Source organism: Schistocerca serialis, chromosome 4 (genome assembly GCF_023864345.2).
Source record: "Schistocerca serialis cubense isolate TAMUIC-IGC-003099 chromosome 4, iqSchSeri2.2, whole genome shotgun sequence".
In the NCBI taxonomy this organism is placed as follows: Eukaryota; Metazoa; Arthropoda; class Insecta; order Orthoptera; family Acrididae; genus Schistocerca; species Schistocerca serialis.
The window spans coordinates 580556550-580568140 of record NC_064641.1 but is presented as its reverse complement, the minus strand read 5'-3'; the positions used below and the strand labels follow the sequence as shown (position 1 = coordinate 580568140).

The following is an 11591-nucleotide window of genomic DNA, read 5'->3' as shown; positions in this document are numbered from 1 at the left end:
GACTGATTTGCCCTATGGGCTTTAGGAGAAACCAACCATGGAATAAGCTGGTGTTATTCTGATAAACATTGGCAGACATGAAGTAAGTGGTAAGTGACTGACAAAAATCGTAGGACTGACTGGGAATCAAACCCCCAGGCCTTTGTATCTGTAATCTGGTGCTTTAATACTGAGCCATGAGCCTCTGACATAATGCTATAATATGATAATCCTATATGATACAGGGTTGGGTTTCCTGTTTCAATTCTGATGAAGGCTCTTCATGAGGTGTAGAATTGGCATTGAAACCAATAGGATAATTTTTATTCATCGTGTATTTTTTAATCTTTCCATTACTGCTGGATATCAGGCTGTCATGAACAAGATATCCTTTAACAATCTTTATCCTCTTTTTCTTTCTGTATCATCACCAGATACACTTCCTACTCCTAATGCATTCATAGAAACCTTATTTTTTAAATGTTCAGTCAATCCAGCTTTTGTACAGACATGCGGTATTGTGTCTACAAATTCGCTTTCAAAATTACAAAGTCTTTCCCCTTAATGATTTATTAAAAATGATGTCTTGAAGGTATTCAGAAGCTATAGTGGTATACTTTTATTAAACCTGTATCTAATAAACATATTTTCCTGAGTTAACATATTTACTTCACTTAATATTTTGTGATGAGAGAGTTGTGTTCTTTACCATACATTTTCCTCTTAGACAGCAGGCTCCAAGTTGTAAAAGTGGTTCTGACAGATGTGTAACAACTTTCTTACATTTCTGAATTAGTTTCATTACATATGTAAACCACCTACAACAAATGTCAATATACATCACTGGATGTTTCAGCAACCTCTTAGCATAAAAATTTTAAGGCCTATATTTCATAATTCATTTTTGGTATATTTACTCACTGTCGATTTAGTTTCTAACTGTTCACTTACTCTTCTGCTATACCACTCAATCCTGCATATAAAAGGGCAGTCAACTTCTGCTGTATATCCTTCAGACTATCATAATTATACATTACATAAGTAGATACATCTTTTTTTGTTTTAGTTGTTATCTTGAGTTAACATACATAATGCTTGTGTGAAATGTAAATATTAAAAAGCTGAGGGAAAAAGTTGGATCCTTGGTGATTTACTGACCAACCTAAATGGATATATCTTAAGGTGTCACTGCTGCTGCGACATTCCAGTTTGTGACCAAGCAGTTGACTACAATTAAGACACTCGACTCATATTTGGGAGGAGAAGAGATCAAACACAGGTCTGGCCATTGTATTGCTGTAATGAAATTCTGGAATGATTCCTCTGGAAATGGCATGGCCAGTTTCCTTCCGTATTCTTTCATAATCCAAGGCTGTGTTGCATTTATAATTACCTTGATGTCAACAGGATGTTATAGTCTGTGACTGCTTGGTGTTTTGAGTCAACTTTAAGTGACTTTACACATCATGAAGCAAATTCTCATGTTTATGCTGTCACTGGTTAATTATCAACTTTTATATAAATCACACTTTTAACAAGACAGATCAGCAAACACATAACAAGATGGATCAGTAACCTAAGCAAGTGCAAACCAAAGAAGTGGTTTCATTAAAATGTTTCATACACAATGAATTTACCTTAATGCTGATTTTTGCAGCTGATTATCTGATAATTAATGAAGGAAAACACATTGCAGTATATTAGGACTTAATGTAAGAAATGCATGGTACACAATTCTTGTTTATATACATGTAATTGTATTCTACTGTAATTTGCCTCTGACTGTGGCACTGCCTACAGTGCCCATATGAAAACACATGTAATACTGTTTTCACAAATTGGTTGAATATAAAGTTATTACATTTAAAATAGCAACATAAATGGCAACAGTGAAAGTAGGAAATATGTACACAAATTAGCACTGAAGTTATTACGTGTAATTATTCTTTAATATCCTGAAAATGGTACAAATTTACTGGTCCTATTTGACGTAGCAGACTTTTGAATATGTCTTCATCTAAGAGTTTTACACTAAGCTTCTTGATTAAACTATTTAAAGCAGTCTAAAATGCAACTTGTGTGTTGCCTCATAAACACTTAAGCTATCTGAGAATAAATATTGGCAAACAATATTATTAGGAAGGTTTGCCAATGGACTGCTGTCTTCAATTCTCCATAGCATCCCTTATTTTCCATATATGTAACTGAAATTTGAGGAAAATCCACCAAAGCAAATCTAAACAAGCTATTGATTTTTAAATTAAATAGCTATAAGAATTGTCTATAGAGGTAATTAAAAGAGAACATTGTGAGTTTGTTTCAAAGTAAGCTAGAGCTTTAATGTTCAGCAACAGGTGATCTGCAGTAAATCAAGTCCTCTGTTCCTCAACACATATGGACGTCAGCCTACTATGTGAGAAATGATGCATTGTGCAACCATTACTGTAGTCTGGGAGACACGTCTGGTACTGATAGCTCAGTACCATCACTCCATTGCCTAGCACACACACATAGCCAGCTAATGACGGACTGCACTCTAGCATATAGCAGGAGCCATGTTGCTGCTCTGCAAACCTCATGTACCAGTGAGTGTCTCATGTGCAACGGTGCTGTCGTTTTGTCATTTTTCTTAATGGTTCAGGTCATAGTTTACTTCATTCTTGTTGTTGTAATTGTTTATTTGCTTCTGTTTCCTTTTAAGCAATGTCCAGTGCAGTGAGTAGTGCCAGCCGAACATGTCAAGTGAAACAGAAAATGTGCTACACTGCCAGGCCTGCAAATTCTTGTGTTCAGTGAGGGACTACTTTGCAAAAGAAAAGGAAAAAGGTTAAGAGGATTGCAGCAGCATTGAAAATAAGCATGAACACTGTTGTAACAATAGGAAAAGAACAGTACACTACAGACTGTGGTGAGAGAGGCACAGCAAGGCTGCACACACCGGAGACCAAGCGGCCAAGGAAGAAGCAAGTGACAGCTATGGACAATTTCCAGAAAGATGCTATTCTTCATCATCATACATATGGCTATTATAAGCAAAGAGAACATCCCACTGAGCTTTTATCACTCCAGAAAGATCATCTTTTTAAAGGAAGCTTATTTTCATTATGTACACTGCTGAAAAGCATAGGCTTCAGCTATTCAGTATTTAACTGATGCAAAAAATTGATGCAAAGGACACGCAGTCACATGGCAGAGCAAATTTCTGTGCAGAATCATGGGTGGAAAATTCGAAAATGTATGTGGATAGACGAAATGTGGGTTAATGCTAGCCATTCATTACATAGAGGCTGGAGCGATGGAATGCCAGAGGGGACCAAGGCAGTGCCTGTTGGGAAAGGAGGTCAGATTATTGTTTTACATGCAGTTACATTGTAGGGTTATGTGCCAAACAGCTTGTTAATTTTTCTTTCAGGAAAGACAAGTGATAACCACAAAGAGATGAACAGTGTGGTTTTTCAAAATCAGTTCAAAACATTGTTGATGATTGGTTGGTTGGTTTGTGATATAAAGGGACCAAACAACTACAGAGTCATCAGTCCCTTTTTCCTGATGCAAGCAAGGTTCAAGCTATGTAAACACCCAACACCACACCTTTAAAAAACGAATGGAATGAACAAAAAATGGGGAAAACACACACTACACCACAAGGAAATGTAGAAGAAGGTATTAAAACCATAGAGCATATGGTGTGGACCGGGTGATCACAATAATAAAAAAAGAGGATGAGCCAGCCACTCTGCAGCACATTAAAATGTCCACCCCAAAAAGACGAGGCGAGATGAACACATGTAGGGAAAAGTCGACCACCAAGACAAACAAATGCAAAGAAAGTGCGACAGAGTTCAAATGGAGGGAGGGTGCTGACCTCGGAGAGAAGGCCACCTTTAGATAGTACAATAAAACAAACCTCGTAAATAAAACAACGAACTAAATCTGTTATTGAGGCATTGTCACCCAACACCAAAGGTAGGGCGCTGGGAAGGTTAAAAGTCTACCACAGAGCAGCTAAAAGTGGGCAGTCCAGCATGATGTGGATGACACTCATATGCAAGCCACAGTGACACTGAGGTGGGTCATCGTAACAGAGGAGGTAGCCATGTGTTAGCAGCATAGGGCCCATGCGGAGCTGGCAGAGAACCACAGAGTTCCTGTGAGAGGCCAGCATGGAGGTCTTCCACACATTTGTAGTCTCAAGGCATACTGAGATTATGCCATACCATCTCTCAAAGCTGAAAAATCTTGCAGCGTAATAATGATTGCAGGTCAGTTACAGTGATGCCAATCTCCAGAAGTGGTTTCCATGTAGCCTGTTTGGCCAGCCTGTTGGCAAATTCATTTCCTGGGATTCCGACATGGCCTGGGGTCCACACAAACACCACGGGATGACTGGTCCATTCCAGCGCATAGATGAACTCCTGGCTGGGGTAACAGTGGTCGATAGCTTGTAGGCTGCTCAAGAAGTCAGTACAGAGAAGAAATGACTTGCCAGGGCATGAGTGGATGTGCTCAAGAGCACGAGAAATGACCGCCAGCTCTGCAGTGAAAACACTGCAGCCATCTGGCAAGGAGTGCTGTTCAATATGTCCTCCATGAACATACACGAAGTCAATGTGACCATCAGCCACTGAGCCATAAGTGTAAACCACTTCATGGTCCCAGTATATATCAAGAATCGAGAGGAAGTGACAGCAGAGAGCCGGGGGGTTAACTGAGTCCTTAGAACCATGTGAAAGGTCCAGGTGATACTTTGGCCTACGTGTACACCATGGAGGTGTACATGAATGGACCTCAAGTATAGGTGGTAAAGGCAAGGACTCCACTTCAGACAGAAGAGATCGGATGCAAACTGCACTCTTAAACCCTGACCTGGGCCTCAAATGCAGGAGATGAACTGCCGTGGATGGGAAAAGGAGATGGTAATTCGGATGCTCAGGAGAACTATGAATGTGTGCAACATAACAGGCGAGCAGTTATGCACGCCTAACTTTTAATGGAGGGAGTCTTGCCTCCACCAGGACACTAGTCACCGGACTTGTCCTAAAAACTCCTGTTGCCAGTCAAATGCCACAGTAGTACTCTGGGTTGAGTAAACACAAAGCTCAGGGCACCGCTGAACCATACACCAGACTCCCAGAGTCAAGGCAGGTTTGAACAAGGGCTCTATAGAGCTGCAGCAGTGTTGGGCATTGAGGTGCTGCCAGAACTTCTGCTTCAGCTGACAAAGATGATGAAGCCACATCAATTGGGTGGCCAAAACCAGTCCTAATAATCAATATGTATCCACTACAGTGAGTGGATCATTATTAAGGTAAAGTTCTGGTTCCGGACAAACAGTATGACGTGAACAGAAGTGCACGACACACGACTTCACGGCTGAAAACTGGAAGCCTGGGCTAGAGCCCGTGATTGATCCTTGTGGATGGCTTCCTGTAGGTGCTGCTCAGCAACACCAGTACTGGAGGAGCAGTACAAAATGCATATGTTGTCTGCATACAGGGAAGGTGAGACCGACGGCCCGACAGCTGCTGCTAGACCGTTAATGGCCACAAAAACTAGAGACACACTCAATACAGAGCCCTGCGGGACCCCATTCGCCTGGATATGGGGGAGAACTATGGGCGGCACCAACCTGAACCAGTAAAGTATGGAGCGATAGGAAATTTTGGAAAAAAAATTGGGAGTGGGCCCCGGAGACCCCATTCATACAATGTGGCAAGGATATGATGTCACCAGGTCGTGTCTTAAGCTTTTTGTCAATCAAAAAAGACGGCAACTAGGTGTTTGTGTCTGGAAAAGGCTGTTTGGATGGCAGACTCTAGGGAAACTATATTATCAATAGCAGAGCAGAAACTGCCCCGGCATGGAGCCAGTACGCCACGTGACTCCAGGACCCAACACCGCCGCCAACTTACCATACGTTCTAAGAGCTTACAAAGAATGTTGGTGAGGCTGGTGGGCTGATAGCTATCCACATCAAGCAGGTTTGAGCACTGGAATGATGGTGATCTCCCGCCATTGCAATGGAAAGATGCCATCACACCAGATCCGGTTGGAGAAGATGAGGAGATGTCACTTGCAGGCAGACGAGAGATGTTTGATCATCTGACTGTGGATCCAATCTGGCTGAGTAGCTGTGTCGGGGCAATGTTCAAGAATGCTGAGGAGCTCCCACTCTGTACATGGAGCACTACAGAGTTCACTGTAATGTTCAGTGAATGAGAGGGCTTTCCTTTCCATCTGCCATTTGAGGGAGCAAAATGCTGGGGGCTAATTCTCTGATGCAGAGGTTCGAGCATAGTGCTCTGCAAAGTGCTCAGCAATTGTGTTTGTGTTGGTAGATAACTAGCCATTGAGGTTAATTCCAGTAACACCTGTCGGGGTCTGGTACCCACAACCCCTCTGATCTTCATCCAGACTTGAGAAGGTGATGTATGGCAACCAATGGTCGAGACGTACCTCTCCCAACATGCCTCTTTCCAATATTTATAAGCTGGTGAACGCGAGCATGGAGCCGTTTAAAAGCTATTAGGTGCTCTAGGGAAGGGTGCCGCTTATGTTGCTGTAGAGATCACGGACACACATTAATGGCCTCAGTGATTTCTGGCGACCACCAAGGTACTGAGTTCCACTGGGAGCACCCTACATAACAAGGGATCGTGCTTTCCACCTCAGACAGGTGCATTCTACTGATCTGCTCAACTTCCACAGCAATGGTACCATGTGGGAGAGATTCAGTGGTGACACCAGAGGTGACACCAGAGGTGAAAACTTCCCAGTATGCCTTGTTTAAAGCCCATCTTGCTAGACATCTAGGGGAATAGCACTGGGGGAGTGACAGGAAGATGGGAAAATGGTCACTACCACACAAGTCATCGTGGTCTCTCCAGTGGACAGATGGGAGAAGTCCTGGGCTCCATAGGGATAAATCAATGGCCGAGTAAGTGCCATGAGCCACACTGAAATATGTGGGGCCCCAGTATTTAAGAGGCAGAGGTCAAATTGAGACAGGAAAGTTTCGACATTTCTACCTCGGCCAGTAAGCACAGTGCCACCCACAAGGCATTATCAGCGTTAAAATCTCCCAAAAGTAGGAAAGGTTTAGGGGGTTGATGAATCAGTGCAGCCAATGCGTTCAGTGGTACTGCACCATCTGGTGGAAGATATATGTTGCTGACAGTTATTTCCTGTGTTGTCCTTATCCTGACAGCCACAGCTTCAAGAGGGATTTGAAGGGGCACAGGTTCACTGCATACTGAGTTCAGGACAGACACAAACTCCATCTGAGACACTATTATAGTCGCAGGGGTCCACATTGCTGAGAACCAGGTGTCCTGGAGGGCAATGCAGAAAGCAAGTGTAAAGCTTAACAGTTGCCATACCTCAGCCAGGTCAAGGAATAAACCGCAGCCATTTCACTGGAGGAGGATGTTATCGTGAGGCTGGGAAGACATGAAGCATGCAAGGAGGCAGGTTACACCTTAGGGTCACCTGCTGCCACTGACTGGGTACTTGTATCCATTCCTATTGTGGATTAAGCATCAGTAAGAACCAGGTCCTCAGGGGACACTGAGATCTCCACTTCATCTGCAGGTGCAAAACTGAGGGAGTGGTGGTGTTGGGGCCACCAGAGGGTCCTTTTTCTTAGCTGACTTATTTGTTTGCTTGCCCTCTCACTTCTCTTTAGGGGTTTGCTGGGAGGACTTCTCTGAAGCAGCTTCTGGCAAGGAGGAAGATCATGAAGCTCTTCATCCAGCAGCTTTTGTCTCCTTTAGCCACTGACAAGTGGCTGCTGTGGCATTAGTGGAGACCTTGGGAGAGAGGGTCCCACGGGCCTCCTCCTGCATGAGAGGAGCTGGAGGAGGCTGTTGCTTCTCTGGCTGGGAGGAGGGGACCAATATCCACTGCACTGGGGGGAGGGGGGGGGGGGGCTTGCTCCCAAAAGTAGGTACTTTTAGAGCAATGGAAGGAGATTTTCCCCTCACCACCAAGAGAGAAGATGTATTCTGGAGGCCCAGAGGGCCCACTGTTCGTGGCACAGAGTATGGTGCGACTGATACTTGTGATGGTGATGGTAATGTAGCTGCAACGTATGTGGACATCAACCAAATGGGTTGTAATCATTCAAATTTACGTTTAGCCTCTTGGTAAGTCAAACGGTCTAGGGTCTTGACTCCATGATTTTTTGCTCCTTTTGGAGTACTGTGCTGTCTGGTGAGCAGGGGTAGTCCTGCTCTCCGCAGTTTATACAAGTGGGAGGAGGCACACAGAGAGTACCTGGATGCAGTGGATGCCCACAGTCTTGACATGTGGCGTTGGAAGTACAGCATGAAGACATGTGCCCAAATTTCCAGCACTTAAGCACCACATAGGGGGAGAGATGTATGGTTTAACGTCACAGTGGTAAACCATCATGTTGACCTTTTCAGGCAAAGAACCACCCTCAAAGGCCAAGATGAAGGCACCGGTAGCAACCCTATTGTCTTTGGGTACCCTGTAAATGCGCTGGATGAAATGAACACCCTGCCATTCTAGATTGGTGTGGAGCTCATTGTCAGACTCCAAGAGGTGGTCATGATGGAAAATAATCCCCTGGATCATGTTGAGGCTTTTATGGAGAGTGACAGAAACAGGAATATCATTCAGCCAGTCACAAGCAAGTAATGCCTGGGATTGGGCTGGGAATGTTGTCTGAACTGAGACTACACTGCTTCTTATCTTTGACAGTGCTGTTACTTCCTTAAACTTATCTTCAAGATGTTCAACAAAAAATTGAGGCTTCATAGGTAGAAAAAGAGTCCCCATCCATTCTGCTACAGGCTAAATACCGAGGCAAATATGGCTCTTCTTTCTGTAGCCCTACATTCCTCCCATGGTGTAGTGATGGAGGGAAACAATTTAGGGTCATATCTGTCAGCATTGTACTCAATCTTGCCCTTCTTGGAGACTGTTGGTGCATACAGTCACCAGCAAGAGATGACTTAGTCCACTTCATTGCAAGTCATCCGCCCTGATGCCACCCACTCTGATCAGGAGCTCTCCCCACGGGTGCCACCCAGCCACAGCAAAGGCATGATGGCTGTTGCCAGGAGTCCTGATGCCCAGGAAGACAGGCATCACTCCTTGGCATACATGGGGAGTTGACAGCTCGGGCATCAGCAACTTGATCCCTGTGTTGTCAGGAGGCTACCACCAAATGGGTACATGATGGCCCCTTACAAAGGACTGGCTACCATGCTGGATATTGGCACAGAGAAATACAATACTGGCATGGGGCAAAAGAGGAAAGGAGACAACAGAAGAAGATGACATACCCCAAAAAAGTGTCCTTGCCCAAACAGTTGAATTGCAGGTGGAGATGCAAAGCCATGACAAGAGGTTCAGGAGATCGAATCTGAGGGCACTATGGATAACTCATGCACCACGTAAGGCATCCTTCCCCATACAGCCCATGCTTCTGTAGAATTTGGAAAGTGGCAGGTCAAACCATAAAATGGGACCTGAACTTCTAGTGCTGAAAAGTGTGAGACTCCTTTTAGTCACCTCTTACAACAGGCAGGGATACCTCGGGCCTATTCTAATCCCCAGACCCACAGGGGGTACATTGCTGATGACAAATCTGAAAAGTCCATCAGTGATAATCACAGGCAATTCATCATATCATTTCATTGTTCACGATAGGTCACCAACTTTAAAAAAAAAAAAAAAAAAAAAAAAAAAAAAAAAAAAAAAAAAAAAAAATTATTCAGTGGCTGAAACAATGAGAAGTTACTTGAAATTGTGGCACAAAAGAAACCACAATTTCTGACATATGTAATTGATGAGTGTACCAAAAGGCAAGGGCATGAAACTGTTCAACTTCCTGCGTACCATTCTCACTTCAGTGCCACTGAAGAGATATGGACACAAATAAAAAATTATGTTGTGGCAAACAATAATAATTCATGCTCTCTGAAATTGGAAATAATCTTATGGCAGCTGTCAATCAAGTGACAAGTGAGACATGGGCGAAAATTATGAAGAGTCTTGCAAGTGTCATCAGTGGAGCAGCCAAAAACACAGGTATTGTAGAAAAATCTACAGAAAATTTAATTATGCAACCAGGAGGAAGCAGTGATAGTCAAGCACTGCTGAAGGAGACTATTTTAAATCATACAACACACTCAAGAATTTGAGGAGTGAGTATGCCATTGACCTATCATCATATTTGGAGTACTGTCTTCAGACTGTAACTGTTAATATACTGTTAAATTATTCAGTTGCTTATTGTAAAACTAATTAATATTGATAATATTTAACAACAGAAAAAAAGAACTGCAAATTTTCAACGATTTGAGGATGTAGTTTTCATTTACATTGGGAAGTTTGACCAATAACTATGAAATTTCAGCATATCAGATACTGAACAGTTCTTTCCAGTTTTTTGAGATTATATACACTATGTGATCAAAAGTATCAGGACACCAAAAAAAACATATGTTTTTCATATTAGGTGCATTGTGCTACCACCTACTGCCAGGTACTTCACATCAGCAACCTCAGTAGTCATTAGACATCATGAGAGAACAGAATGGGGCACTCTGCGGAACTCGCAGACTTCGAACGTGGTCAGGTGATTAGGCATCACTTGTGTCATACATCTGTATGTGAGATTTCCACACTCCCAAACATCCCTAGGAACAATGTTTCAAATGTTGTAGTGAAGTGCAAATGTGAAGGGACACCTACAGCACAAAAGCATACAGGCCAACCTTGTCTGTTGACTGACAGACTGCCGACAGTTGAAGAGGGTCGTAATGTGTAATAGGAAGACATCTATCCAGACCATCACACAGGAATTCCAGCTGCATCAGGAGCCACTGCAAATACTATGACAGTTAGGCAGGAAGTGAGAAAACTTTGATTTCATGGTCAAGCGGCTGCTCATAAGCCACACATCACACCAGTAAATGCCAAACGACTCCTCACTTGGTAAAAGGAGTGTAAACATTGGAAAATTTAACAGTGGAAAAACATTGTGAGGAATGACAAATCACGGTGCACAATGTGGTGATCCGATGCCAGGGTGTGGGTGTGGCAAATGCCTGGTGAACATCATCTGCCAGTGTGTTTAGTGCCAACAGTAATATTTGGAGCAGTCATGTCATGGTGTGGTCTTGCTTTTCATGGAGGGGGCTTCCACCACATCTTGTTTTGCATGGCGCCATCACAGCACAGGCCTACATTGATTTTGTAAGCACCTTCTTGCTTCCCACCGTTGAAGAGCAATTCGGGGATGGCGATTGGACCTTTCATCATGATCGAGCACCTGTCCATAATGCACGGCCTGTGGCAGAGTGGTTACATGACAATAACATCCCTGTAATGGACTGGCCTGCACAGAGTCCTCACCTGAATCCTATAGAACACCTTTGCAATGTTTTAGACTGCCAACTTCTCCTCAGTGCAGTGATCTGTGAAGAGTGGGCTGCCATTCCCAAAGAAACCTTCCAGCACCTGATTGAACTTATGCCTGCGAGAGTGGAAGCTGTCATCAAGGCTAAGGGTAGGCCAACACCATATTGAATTCCAGCATTACTGATGGAGGATGTCATGAACTTTAAAGGAATTTTCAG

At 43.4% G+C, this 11591-nt stretch overlaps 1 protein-coding gene across 2 annotated transcripts in view; it reads right to left on the bottom strand.

Annotated features, from left to right (window-relative positions):
* Positions 1 to 11591, bottom strand: part of LOC126475320 (solute carrier family 22 member 7-like) — a 185736-nt gene that overhangs the window by 97053 nt on the left and 77092 nt on the right. The gene's annotated exons all lie outside the window — the stretch shown is intronic.